At 40.5% G+C, this 12,499-nt stretch overlaps 1 protein-coding gene across 1 annotated transcript in view; it reads left to right on the top strand.

Moving 5' to 3' along the window:
- Window positions 1-12,499, top strand: part of PANK2 (pantothenate kinase 2) — a 38,040-nt gene that overhangs the window by 11,056 nt on the left and 14,485 nt on the right. The gene's annotated exons all lie outside the window — the stretch shown is intronic.

The raw sequence follows: 12,499 nt of genomic DNA, 5'->3' as shown, positions 1-12,499 counted from the left end.
TAATTCACAGCACTCACCATAGCACATACCCTCCCCAGTTCCATAACCCAGCCACCCCAGCCCTCCCACACCACCAGCAACCCTCAGTTTGTTTCCTGAAATTAAGAGTTTCTTAGGTTTGTCTCCCTCCTCATCCCATCTTTTGTCATTTTATCCCTCCCTACCTGCCATGACCCTCCGGCCCTGCCTCTCAAGTTCCTCATATCAGAGAGATCGTATGATAATTGGCTTTCTTTTAGTGACTTATTTTGCTTAGCATATTACTCTCTAGTTCCATCCATGTTGCAAATGGCAAGATTTTTTTTTTAATGGCTGCATAGTATTCTAGTGTGTGTGTGTGTATAAAACATCTTTATCCATTCATCTGCTCATGGACATATAGGTTCTTTTTATAATTTGGCTATTGTATAGGTTTTTTCTATAGTTTGGCTATTGTGGAGATTGGTGCTATAAACATTTGGGTCCACATGCCCCTTTGGATCACTATGTTTGTATCTTTAGGGTAAATACCCAGTAGTATGATTGCTGGGTTGTAGGGTAGCTCTATTTTGAACTTTTGGAGGAAGCTCCGTACTGTTTTTCAGAGTGGCTGCGCCAGCTTGCATTACCATCAACAGTGTAGGAGGGTTTGCCTTTCTCTGCATCCTCACCAACATCTGTCATTTCCTGCCTTGTTGATATCAGCCATTCAGACTGGTGTGAGGTTGTACCTCACTGTGGATTTGATTTGTATTTCTCTGATGGTGAGTGACGTTGAGCACTTTTTCATGTGTTTGTTGGCCATCTGGATATCTTCTTTGCAGAAATGTCTGTTCATGGCTTCTGCCCATTTCTTGATTGGATTATTTGTTCTTTGGGTGTTGAGTTTGATAAGTTCTTTATAGATTTTGGATACTAACCCTTCATCTGATATGTCATTTGCAGTTATTTTTTCCTATTATGTCAGTTGTCTTTTGGTTTTGTTGACTGTTTCTTTTGCTGGGCAAAAGCTTTTGATCTTGATGAAGTTCATTGATGAATAGTTCATTTTTGCCCTTGCTTCCCTTGCCTTTGGCGATGTTTCTAGGAAGAAGTTGCTGCAGCTGAGGTCGAGGAGGTCGCTGCCTGTGTTCTTCTCAAGGATTTTGATGGATTCTTGTTTCACACTGAGGTTGTTCATCCATTTGGAGTCCATTTTTGTGTGTGGTGTAAGGAAATGGTCCAGTTTCATTCTTCTGCATGTGGCTGTCCAATTTTCCCAACACCATTTGTTGAAGAGACTTTTTTCCCTTGGGCATTCTTTCCTGCTTTGTTGAAGATTAGTTGACCGTAGAGTCGAGGGTCCATATTTGGGCTCTCTGTTCTGTTCCATTGATCTATGTGTCTGTTTTTGTGCTAGTACCATACTGTCTTGATGATGACAGCATTGTAATAGAGCTTGAAGTCTGAAATTGTGATGCCACCAACTTTGGCTTTCTTTTTTTTTCCTCTGGCTTTTCGAGGTCTTTTCTGGTTTCATATAATTTTTAGGATTATTTGTTCCATTTCTTTTATTTCGATAGGGATTGCATTAAATGTGTAGATTTATAAAGGTAGCATAGACATTTTCATAGTATTTTTTTTTTTTACAAGATTTTATTTATTTGACACAGAGAGAGATCACAAGTAGGCAGAGAGGCAAGCGGTGGGGGAAGCAGGCTCCCTGCTGAACAGAGAGCTCGATGTAGAGATCGATCCCAGGACCCTGAGACTATGACCTGACCTGAAGTCAGAGGCTTAACCCACTGAGCCACCCGGGCGCCCCACATTTTCATAATATTTGTTCTTCCAATCCACGAGCATGGAATGTTTTCCCATTTCTTTGTGTCTTCCCCAGTTTCTTTCATGAGTGCTTTATAGTGTTTTGTCTGTTTGGGTTAGGTTTATTCCTAGGTATTCCTAGGTTTTGGGTGCATTTGTAAATGGGATCAACTCCTTAATTTCTCTTTCTTCTGTCTTGCTGTTGGTGTATAGAAATGCAACTAATTTCTGTACATTGATTTTATATCCAGACACTTTACTGAATTCCTGTATGAGGTCTAGCAGTTTTGGAATGGAATCTTTTTGGGTTTTCCACATAAAGTACCGTATCATCTTTGGAGTGAGAGTTTGACTTATTCTGTGCTGATTCAGATGCCTTTTATTTCTTTTTGTTGTCTTAATGCTGAGGCTAGTACTATGTTGAATAGTAGTGGTGATAGTGGACAGCCCTACCATGTTGCTGACCTTAGGGGAAAGCGCTCAGTTTTCCCCATTGAGAATGATATTCGCTGTGGGTTTTTCATAGATGGCTTTGATGATATTGAGGTATGGACTCTGTATCCCTACACTGTGAAGAGTTTTGGTCAAGAAAGGAAGCTGTACTTTGTCAAATGCTTTTTCAGCATCTATTGAGAATATCATTTGGTTCTTGTTCTTTCTTTTATTAATGTATTGTATCACATTGATCTGTGGATGTTGAACCAGCCTTGCAGCCCACTTGGTCGTAGTGAATAACCCTTTTAATGTACTGTTGGATCCTACTGACTAGTATTTTGGTGAGAATTTCTGCATCCATGGTCCTCAAGGATATTGGTCTGTAATTCTCCTTTTTGACAAGGGTCTTTGTCTGGTTGTGGTATCAAGGTAATGCTGGCCTCATGAAAGGAGTTTGGAAGTTTTCCTTCCACTTCAACTTTTTGGAATAGTTTCAGGAGAATAGGTATTAATTCTTCCTTAAATGTTTGGTAGAATTTCCCTGGGAAACCATCTGGCCCTGGGCTCTTGTTTATTGGGAGATTTTTGATGACTACTTCAATCTCCTTACTGGTTATGGGTCAGTTGAGGTTTTCTGTTTCTTTCTGGTTCATTATGGTAGTGTATATGTCTCCAGGAATGCATCTATTTCTTCCAGATTGTCAAATTTGCTGGCGTATAGTTGCTCATAATATGTTCTTATAATTGTTCTTTGTATTTCTTTGGTGTTGGTTGTGATTTCTCCTCTTTCATTCATGATTTTATTAATTTGGGTCTTTTTTCTTTTTTATAAGACTGGCCAGGTGAGTTTTACTAGTTCTTTCAAAAACCAGCTCCTATTTTCATTGATTTGTTCTGCTGTTCTTTGGTTTCTATTTCATTGATTTCTACTCTGGTCTCTATTTAGTATTTCTCTTCTGTTGGGTTTAGGCTTTCTTTGCTATTCTTTCTCCAGCTCCTTTAGGTGTAGGAGTAGGTTGTGTACTTGAGACCTTTCTTGTTTTTTGAGAAAGGCTTGTATTCCTGTATACCTTCCTCTCAGGACCACCTTTGCTGTATCCCAAAGATTTTTTCATTCTTTAGTAGGATGCTCTTTAGCCTCCATGTATTTGAGTTCTTTCCAACTTTCCTCTTGTGGCTCAGTTCTAGTTTCAAAGCATTGTGGTTTGAAAATATGCAGGGAATGATCCCAGTCTTTTGGTACTGATTGAAACCTGATTTGTGACCCTGGGTGTGATCTGTTCTGGAGAATGTTCCATGTGCACTAGAGAAGAATGTATATTCTGTTGCTTTAGGATGGAGTGTTCTAAATATATCTGTTATGTCCATCTAGTCCAGTGTGTCATTTAAAGCCTTTATTTCCTTGTTGATCTTTTGCTTAGATGATCTGTGCATTTCAGTGAGGGGGTTGTTAAAGTCCCCTACTGTTACTGTATTATTTTTGATGTGTTTATTTGATTTTGTTACTAATTGGTTTATATAATTGACTGCTCCCATGATAGGGGCATAGATATTTAAAATTGCTAGATCTTCTTGTTGGACAGACCCTTTGAGTATGATATAGTGTCCTTCTTTATCTCTTATTATAGTCTTTGGCTTAAAATCTAATTTATCTGATAGAAGGATTGCTACCCAAGCTTTCTTTTCTTTTCTTTCTTTTTTTAAAAAATTTTATTTATTCGACAGAGACACAATGAGAGAGGGAACACAAGCAGAGGGGGTAAGAGAGGGAGAAGTAGGCTTCCTGCCAAGCAGGGAGCTCGATGCAGGATCGGATCCCAGGAGCCTGGGATCATGGCCTGAGCCAAGCTTTCTTTTGATGTCCATTAGCATGGTAAATTGTTTTCCACCCCCTCACTTTAAATCTGGAGGTGTCTTTGGGTGTAAAATGAATTTATTGCAGACATCATATTGATGGGTCTGTTTTTTTATTCATTCTGATAACCTGTGTCTATTGATTGGGATATTTAGCCCATTTACATTCAGTGTAACTATTGAAAGATATGAATTTAGTGCCATTGCATTGATTATTACTGTATATTGTCTCTGTTCCTTTCTGGTCTGTTACTTTTAGACACTGTCTTTGTTTAGAGGACCCTTTTCAAAATTTCCTGTTGACTGGTTTGATGTTTGCAAATTCTCTTAGTTTTTGTTTGTTCTGGAAGCTTTTTATCTCTCCTATTTTCAGTGACAGCCTAGCTGGATATGTATTCTTGGCTGCATATTTTTCTTGCTTAGTGCTCTGAATATATCATGCCAGCCCTTTCTGGCCTGAGAGGTCTCTGTGGATAGGTCTGCTGCCAATCTAATATTTCTGCCATTGTATTTTACAAACCTCTTGTCCCAAGTTGCTTTTGGGATTTTCTCTTTGTCACTGAGACTTGTAAGTTCTACTATTAGATGATGGGGTGTGCACCTATTTTTATTAATTTTGAGCGGGGATTCCCTACACCTCCTGGATTTTGATGCTTGTTCCTTCACCAAATTAGGGAAATTCTCTGCTGTAATTTGCTCCAATATAAAGTGTATACTTTGGTGTTTATATCTATATCTATATCTATATATCTATCTATGCAAATTACAGCAGAGAATTTCCCTAATTCTCTTCTTCTGGGATCCCAACTTATATTGTCTTGTCTTATGGTATCATTTATCTCTCAGATTCTCCCCTCGTGGTCCAGTAGTTGTTTGTCTTTCTTTTTCTCAACTTCTTTATTTTATATCATTATGGTCTTCTATATCACTGATTCTCTCTTCTGCCTCATTTATCCTAGCAGTAAGAACCTCCATTTTTGATTGCACCTCCTTCATAGCTTTTTTGATTTCAACTTTTTTGGATTTTATTTCTTTTATTTCTCCAGAAAGAGGTTCTATGGTATCTTCCATGCTTTTTTTGAACCCAGATAACACCTTGAGAATCGTCATTCTGAACTGTAGTTCTAACATATTACCGATATCATATTGATTAGGTCCTTAGCCATCTTCTTCTTTTTTTGTGGTGAATTTTTCTGCCTTTTCATTTTATCCAGAGAAGAATAGATGCATGAGAGAACAAAATACTAAAAGGGTAGCAATGACCCCTGAAAGATATTCACTAGCCAAATCAGAAGAGACCTGAAACTGGGGGGAGAAGAAAGGAGGAAAAAAGGGGGGAAAAATACACACACACACACACACACACACACACACTAGACTGATGAATAGAACAGAGCCACACACTTGATTTGGGGTGTATTTTGGTCTGTTAGAAGAAACTACCTCCCCAAATTTTAAACAAAGAAAAATATATACATACATATACATACATATATATATATATACACATATATATACACATACATACATATGTATGTATATACATATGTATACATACATATACATACATATATATACATATGTATGTATGTATATATATGTATACACATACACGAAAAAGGGTAAACATGATGGGATGGAATATGACTGTAAAGATGAAAATTTTTTCTATACACACACATATATATGTATACACACACACGAAAAAGGGTAAACATGATGGGATGGAATATGATTGTAAAGATGAAAATTTTTTAAAAATTCTAAAAAAGAAATTGATAAGTTGGTTGAAAAAAGAAGGCAAAAAAAGGGAAAAGTATGTGATCAGGCTGGAGACTACAACAAAGCCATGTGCTAGATTTAGGGTATGTTTTGATCTATTAGAAGAATCTGCATCCCAAAATTTTAAAGAAAAAACCTGTATGTATACAAAAAATAAGGTTGAATACAATGAAGGGATAGAATATGACTATAAAAATGAAAATGAAAATAGATTTTTAAAAATATTTATTTATTCATTTATTTTTAATTAATTTATTTGACAGACAAAGGTCACAAGTAGGCAGAGGGGGGTGGGGAAGCAGGCCTCCCGCCAAGCAGAGAGCCCAATTTGGGGCTTGATCCCAGGACCCTGGGATCATGACCCGAGCAAAGTCAGATGCTCACTGAGCATCTTTAACTCACTGAGCCACCCAAGTGCCCCTGAAAAAAGATTTTTTTAAAAAGATTTTATTTATTTGACAGAGACAGCAAGAGAGGGAACACAAGTTAGAGGGAGTGGGAGAGGGAGAAGCAGGCTCCCCACTAAGCATGGAGCCTGATGTGGGGCTAAATCCCAGGACCCTGGGATCATGACCTGAGCTGGAGGCAGATGCTTAATGACTAAGCCACCCAGGTGCCCCTGAAAAAAGATTTTTAAGAAGGTACCAATGAGATAAAATAGTTAAAAAAGAAAGGAAAATTTTAAAAAGTAGAATAAGAAAAAAGTAAAGTTTATAAAATTTAACTTTGAAGGACTAAAGAATCATGGGGAAAAAGTCATGAATCCTGTGTGTGGCTTTCCCCTAGCTCTGGAGTTCTGCAGTTCTCATTGATAAATGAACTTGGTCTTCGCTGGATGTCATTGCTAATCTTCTGGGGGAGGGGGTCTGTTGCACTGATTCTGAGATGTCTTTGCCTGAGGTGGAATTGCACCGCCCCTGCCAGGGGCCGGACTAAGCAATCTGCTCCGGTTCACTCTCTGGAACTTTTGTTCCCTAAATGCTTTCCGTAGAGCTCTGGAGGCCGGGAATGAAGATGGCTGCCTCCCAATCTCCCACCAGGAGGAGCCAAGAGCTCAGGGCCCCCACTCCTCAGTGTGCCCTCAGAGAAAAGTGGTCAGTCCCTCCCATCTCTCTGGTCTCCAGTTGCATTCCGAGCTCACCCAGCCTGTGACCAAGCATCTCTGTCTCTGGTGCACAGCCCCGTTTGGAGTCTCCAAACCCAGCATATTCCTGCACTGCGCTCCCGCGCCGCTCCTCCCGGAGGAGGAAGGAGGGAGTCTCTCTGGATCTGCCACCTGTGGGGTCCCTGCTCGAAGAGCAGTGGCCCATCTGTTCCTTGGATCATGGTTTAAGGTAACTTGGAGCTGAGAGCCCCCCTCCTTGGCTCCAGCTCTGTAGTCGGCTTCCCGGCTCCAATACCTAGGAGCTCTACCACACTCAGGTACCCCGGGTCTTTCTGTGACCCCACGGATCCTGAGACCACAGTTTCCTGTGAGGGCTTCACCCCCTGCTTAAGCTTCTGGAGTGATGTCCCTCAGTGGAGCAGACTTCTAAAAGTTCCGATTTTGTTCTCTGCTGTTCTGCTGCTTGCTGGGAGCCGGCCCCTCTCCCCCATGTCTGTGTTCCTGAATGTCTCCTCAGATTCACTTCTGCACTGGTTCTGCCTTCCAAAAGTGGTCACTTTTCTGTTCATAGATTTGCTGCTCTTCTCTTCGATCTTCTGCTGAGTTTGTCGGTATTCAGAATGGTTTCTTAACTATGCAGCTGAACTCATGGGACCTGATGATAGGTCTCCTACTCCTCTGACAACTTGCTCCTCCCCCCAGTCTACTTGTTATCTTAAGTGTATCTTTTTATATAAGCATATAATCACATTTCCTCTTTAGTCTACAAGGAAAATTTGACTGATTTGTGATTACTGATACTTTTATGTTAATTTTTAAAAAGATTTTATTTATTTATTTGAGAGAGAAAAAGAGCATGGGGGTACAGCAGAGGGAGAAGGAGACTCCCTGCTGAGCTGGGATCCTGATGCTGAGCTGGGAGCTGGAGGTGGGGCTTGATCCCAGGGCCCAGAGATCATGACATGAGCTGAAGGCAGACACTTAACTGACTGAGCCAGTTGGGCACCCCCATTCCTATTTTTTTATTTTGGGCTTGCCATATTTTTCCTTTGTTTTTGAAATGATTTTTTTCCATAGTTTGAAGGTTATATGTTCGTTGTGGTTTTTTTTTTTTGTTGTGTTTTGTTTTTGTTTTTCCTTCTGGAGTTACTTGTAAATTTTGATGGGTTTAAACCATCACTTCATTCTGCTTATTTAGAATTAATCAGGACATGTATGGTCTCTCCCGCATCAAGACAGAACTGCAGTTTGCTTCACTTCCCTTTCCATTCTCTTCCCTCTTCAACTTCCGGTGTTGAAATCATGTATTTTAACTCCAGATTGCTGATTTTTTTAAAGTCACATGTATTGCTGCTTCCTTTGCTTATCATTTCTTAAAGCTCATACCTTCTTGGATGCTTTTTAAATTATATTGGAATGCATTTACTAATTATTTCAGAGAAGGTTTTTAAGTAGTAAACATTGAGTTCTTTCATGTGTGAACATTTCTTTTCATTCTTTCTTGAAAGCTGATTTGGCTGGATATGTTTCAAAATCATTTTCCTTATGACTTTGAAGCCAGTTATTCCATTGTCTTTTAGCATCTATGTTGCTGATGAAAAATTTAATTCCACATTTATGTGATTTATGTATCTTTCTAGGAATTCAGTTTTTTCCCTTTGGAAATTTTTTAAAATTAATATATGATGTATTATTTGCCCCAGGTGCACAGGTCTGTGAATCATCAGGCTTACACAATTCACAGCACTCACCATAACTTCCCCAATGTCCGTAACCCAACCACCCTAACCCCCCTCACCCCCCAAGCAACCCTCAGTTTGTCTTGCGAGATTAAGAGTCTTTTATGGTTTGTCTCCCTCCTGATCCCATCTTGTTTCATTTTTTCCTTCCCAACTCTCCAAATCCCCCACTTTGCCTCTCACCTTCCTCATATCGGAGATCGTATGGAAATTTGTTTTTTAGTGTTCAGTTAGCCAGCATATATATAGTCCATCATTAGTTTTTGATGATAGTGTTCAGCGATTCATTAGTTGTATATAACATCCAGTGCCCATCACCACACATGCCCTCCTTAATACCCATCACTGGTTACCCTCCCCCACCCTCCCCCCACTTTCTGTAACCCTCAGTTTGGTTCAAGCATCCAGAGTCTCTCATGGTTTGTCTCCCTCTCTGATTTCATCCCATTCAGTTTTCCCTCCCTTACCCTGTGGTCTTGTGCTATTCCTTGTGTTTCACATATGGGTAAAACCATCTGATAATTGTCTTTCTCTGCTTGACTTATTTCACTTAGCCTAATCCCTTCCAGTTCCAACCATGTCGATGCAGTCTTTAGAAGTTTTTAGATTTCTTGACATTTACTTAAAAAAAAAAATTTTTTTTAAAGGATTTATTGAATTTTTTTTGAGAGAGCAAGAGAATGAGCTGGGGAGGGGTGGAGGGAGAGGGACAGGTAGACTCCCTGTTGAGTGGGGACCCCGACATGGGGCTTAATTCCGGATACCCGAGATCATGACCTGAGCTGAAGGCAACCACTTAGCCAACTCTGCCACCCAGGCGCCTTGGATTTCTTGAAATTTCAATAGCATATGTCCAAGCCTGTCCTGCCTCCAGTACTTGGTTCCACTTTAACACTTAGTGAACCTGATGATTTATGTCTTTCCTTCCCTTCCTCCTCCAGGAAATTTCTGGGACTCAGAGAAGGTAAATATTGGACTTCCTAGTTCTATATATATATATCTACCTTTCTTTCATACTTGACAGGCATTTTGAGAGAATTTCTTACTTTTGTTTTCCATTGTTTTTTTCTGTGCCCATTTTGCTGTTAAATATATTGGTTGAGCTTTATTTTGGAAATAGATTTGTTCCTTTTTTTGTTCTATAAAACTTTTTGTTGAGGTGTAATCTACACACAAGCAACTATACCCATTTAAAGTGTACACTTCCGGGACGCCTGGGTGGCTCAGTTGGTTAAGCAGCTGTCTCCGGCTCAGATCATGATCCCGGCGTCCTGGGATCGAGTCCCACATCGGGCTCCTTGCTTAGCAGGGAGCCTGCTTCTCCCTCTGCCTCTGCCAGCCATTCTGTCTGCCTGTGCTTGCGCCCCCCCCCCCCCCCCGATAAATAAATAAAATCTTAAAAAAAAAAAAAAAGTGTACACTTCCATGCATTTTGACAGATACATACACCCATGAAGCTTTCTCCTCATCTCCAGCAATCAAGATTTGGGTTACTACAGAAAGTTTCCTCCTTCCCCTGTATAGTTCTTCCTTCCCCTCCTCTCCCAGCCTACAATATATATACTTTCTATCAGATGCAGAAATGATTGCTTTGCATCTCTCAGGGTTTCATAGAAATGGAATCATATAGTATGTAGCCTGTTGTATGAGGCTTTTTACTCGGCCTGTTTTTGAGATTCATCTTTTTTGGATTTAGAAGCTTCACACCCTCCCCCCCAACCCCAGCGACTAGGAAATTAACATTGATACAGTTCACAGACTTTACTTAGATTTCACCAGTTTTACATAAACTCTTTTGCATATGCATATTTAGTTCTGTATAATTCTGTCACATATACATTCTTGTAGTCAAAACCACAGGTGGCAAATCATTTCTTAATTTCTGATTTTTCCTTGTGGTAGCTTATTCATTTTTCTTTCTTTCTTTCTTTTTTTTTTTTTTAAAGATCTTATTTATTTATTTGCCAGAGAGAGAGAGAGTGAGCTCAGGCAGGCCAAGTGGCAGCAGAGGCAGAGGGAAAAGCAGGCTCCCTGCCGAGCAAGGAGCCCAATATGGGACTCCATCCCAGGACACTGGGATCACCACCCGAGCTGAAGGCAGCTGTGCAACTGACTGAGCCACCCAGGCGTCCCGCTTATTCATTTTTCATGGATGAGATCTCATTTTACCTCTGAGGATATTTATGATTATTTTTAAGTCTCTTGTTTGTTCCTACAACTCTTTCCTCAGATGTTTCTCATTTTTGTGGTGTAGATTTCCCTTTTGGTGATTCTAATTTGTAAAATGGGCATCTCTGTTTTGAGGATTGTTGTTCTGTCAGTGGATGTAGTGTCTCTTTGCCAGACTCTCAGGATGGACTGTAGGGATATGTGGCCAGGTGTGGGAGCTCCTCATTTCTTTTGAGTGATAGTGGCTACTTGGGTGCCATCCTGAGTCTTTGGGTTAAATGCCTGTGTTTAGTGAAGACTTTGCCTCTGGTGGGGGCGGCCAGGGAGGGTGGAGGTGAGGAAATGGTTAGTCTGTCCAGTTGCACCAGATGACCCCACCAGATCACCCTTGACCCCCAGAGCCTGCTCCTGTTTCCCCAGGCAGCTAGCCCTCTGTAGAGCTTATGGAGCACCCTTGTGCTCCCCCAGTATTCATAGCTACTCCCAGTTTTTACAGCATTCTTGTTTTGAGGGTTCTGAACAGTTACTGTCTCTGTCAACCTGGTTCTGTTGATCATATCATTTTTTGTTTCCCAGAACTATTTTGGAAAATAATATATGCGTATACCTCTATCTTTAGTAATTTCTGTGATCTAAGCTGGGAGGGCAAGGCATGCATGTCTGTGCAGTCCATCTTCATTTGATCTCCCAAAGCCATTTTTTGGGAAGGATTTGTGTGGGAACAGATATAACTCTGAAATGCCTATTCCATTAAAGTCCTTTGAAGCCTTTTATTTTGGGGTGCCTTGGTGGCTCAGTCATTAAGCGTCTGCCTTCTGCTCAGGTCACGATCCCGGGATCCTGGAATTGAGCCCTGGATTGGGCTCCCTGCTCAGTGGGAAGTCTGCTTCTCTCTCTTCCACTCCCCTTGCTTATGTTCCCTCTCTCCCTGCCTCTCTTTCTGCCAAATAAATAAATAAAATCTTAAAAAAAAATTAAACCTTTTATTTTTACATCAGGTTTTGAGGGACAAATTGACCACTGAAGGTTACATGTTACATGGGTTGGGAATTTCCTCCACCCCTAGTTTGCATAGTAAACTGGAGCTCTGAAAAAAGTTTCAGCATTTTTTCTTCTTTTTAAAAAAAATAATTAATTAATTAATTTCTTAATTTATGTATTTATCTTTAAAGATTTTATTTATTTGGGGGGGCGCCTGGGTGTCTCAGTTTGTTGAACAGCTGCCTTCGAATCAAGTCATGATCCCAGGGTCCTGAGATCGAACCCCATGTTGGGCTCCCTGCTCGGTGGAGAGTCTGGTTCTCCCTCTTCTTCTGTCTGCAGCTCTGCCTACTTGTGCTCTCTTTCTGTCAAATAGATAAGTAAAATCTTAAAGCAAAGATTTTATTTACTGGAGAGAGCAGGAGAGAGCGCATGCTCGGAGGGGAAGGGCGGAGGAAGTGGGAGAAGCAGATTCCCTGCTGACAGGGATCGATTCCAGGAATCTGGGATCAGGAACTGAGCTGAAAGCAGACACTTAACTGTGTGAGCCCCCAGGCATCCCTCAGCGTTTCATTTACTTTGTTTCTTTTTCTTTTTCTTTCTTTTTTTTTTTAAAGGTTTTATTTATTTGACAGAGAGAGCGGGTGCGCAGAGG

The sequence above is a fragment of the Mustela nigripes genome, chromosome 7, assembly GCF_022355385.1.
Source record: "Mustela nigripes isolate SB6536 chromosome 7, MUSNIG.SB6536, whole genome shotgun sequence".
Taxonomy (NCBI): domain Eukaryota; kingdom Metazoa; phylum Chordata; class Mammalia; order Carnivora; family Mustelidae; genus Mustela; species Mustela nigripes.
This window is presented reverse-complemented; position numbering and strand designations above follow the sequence as displayed.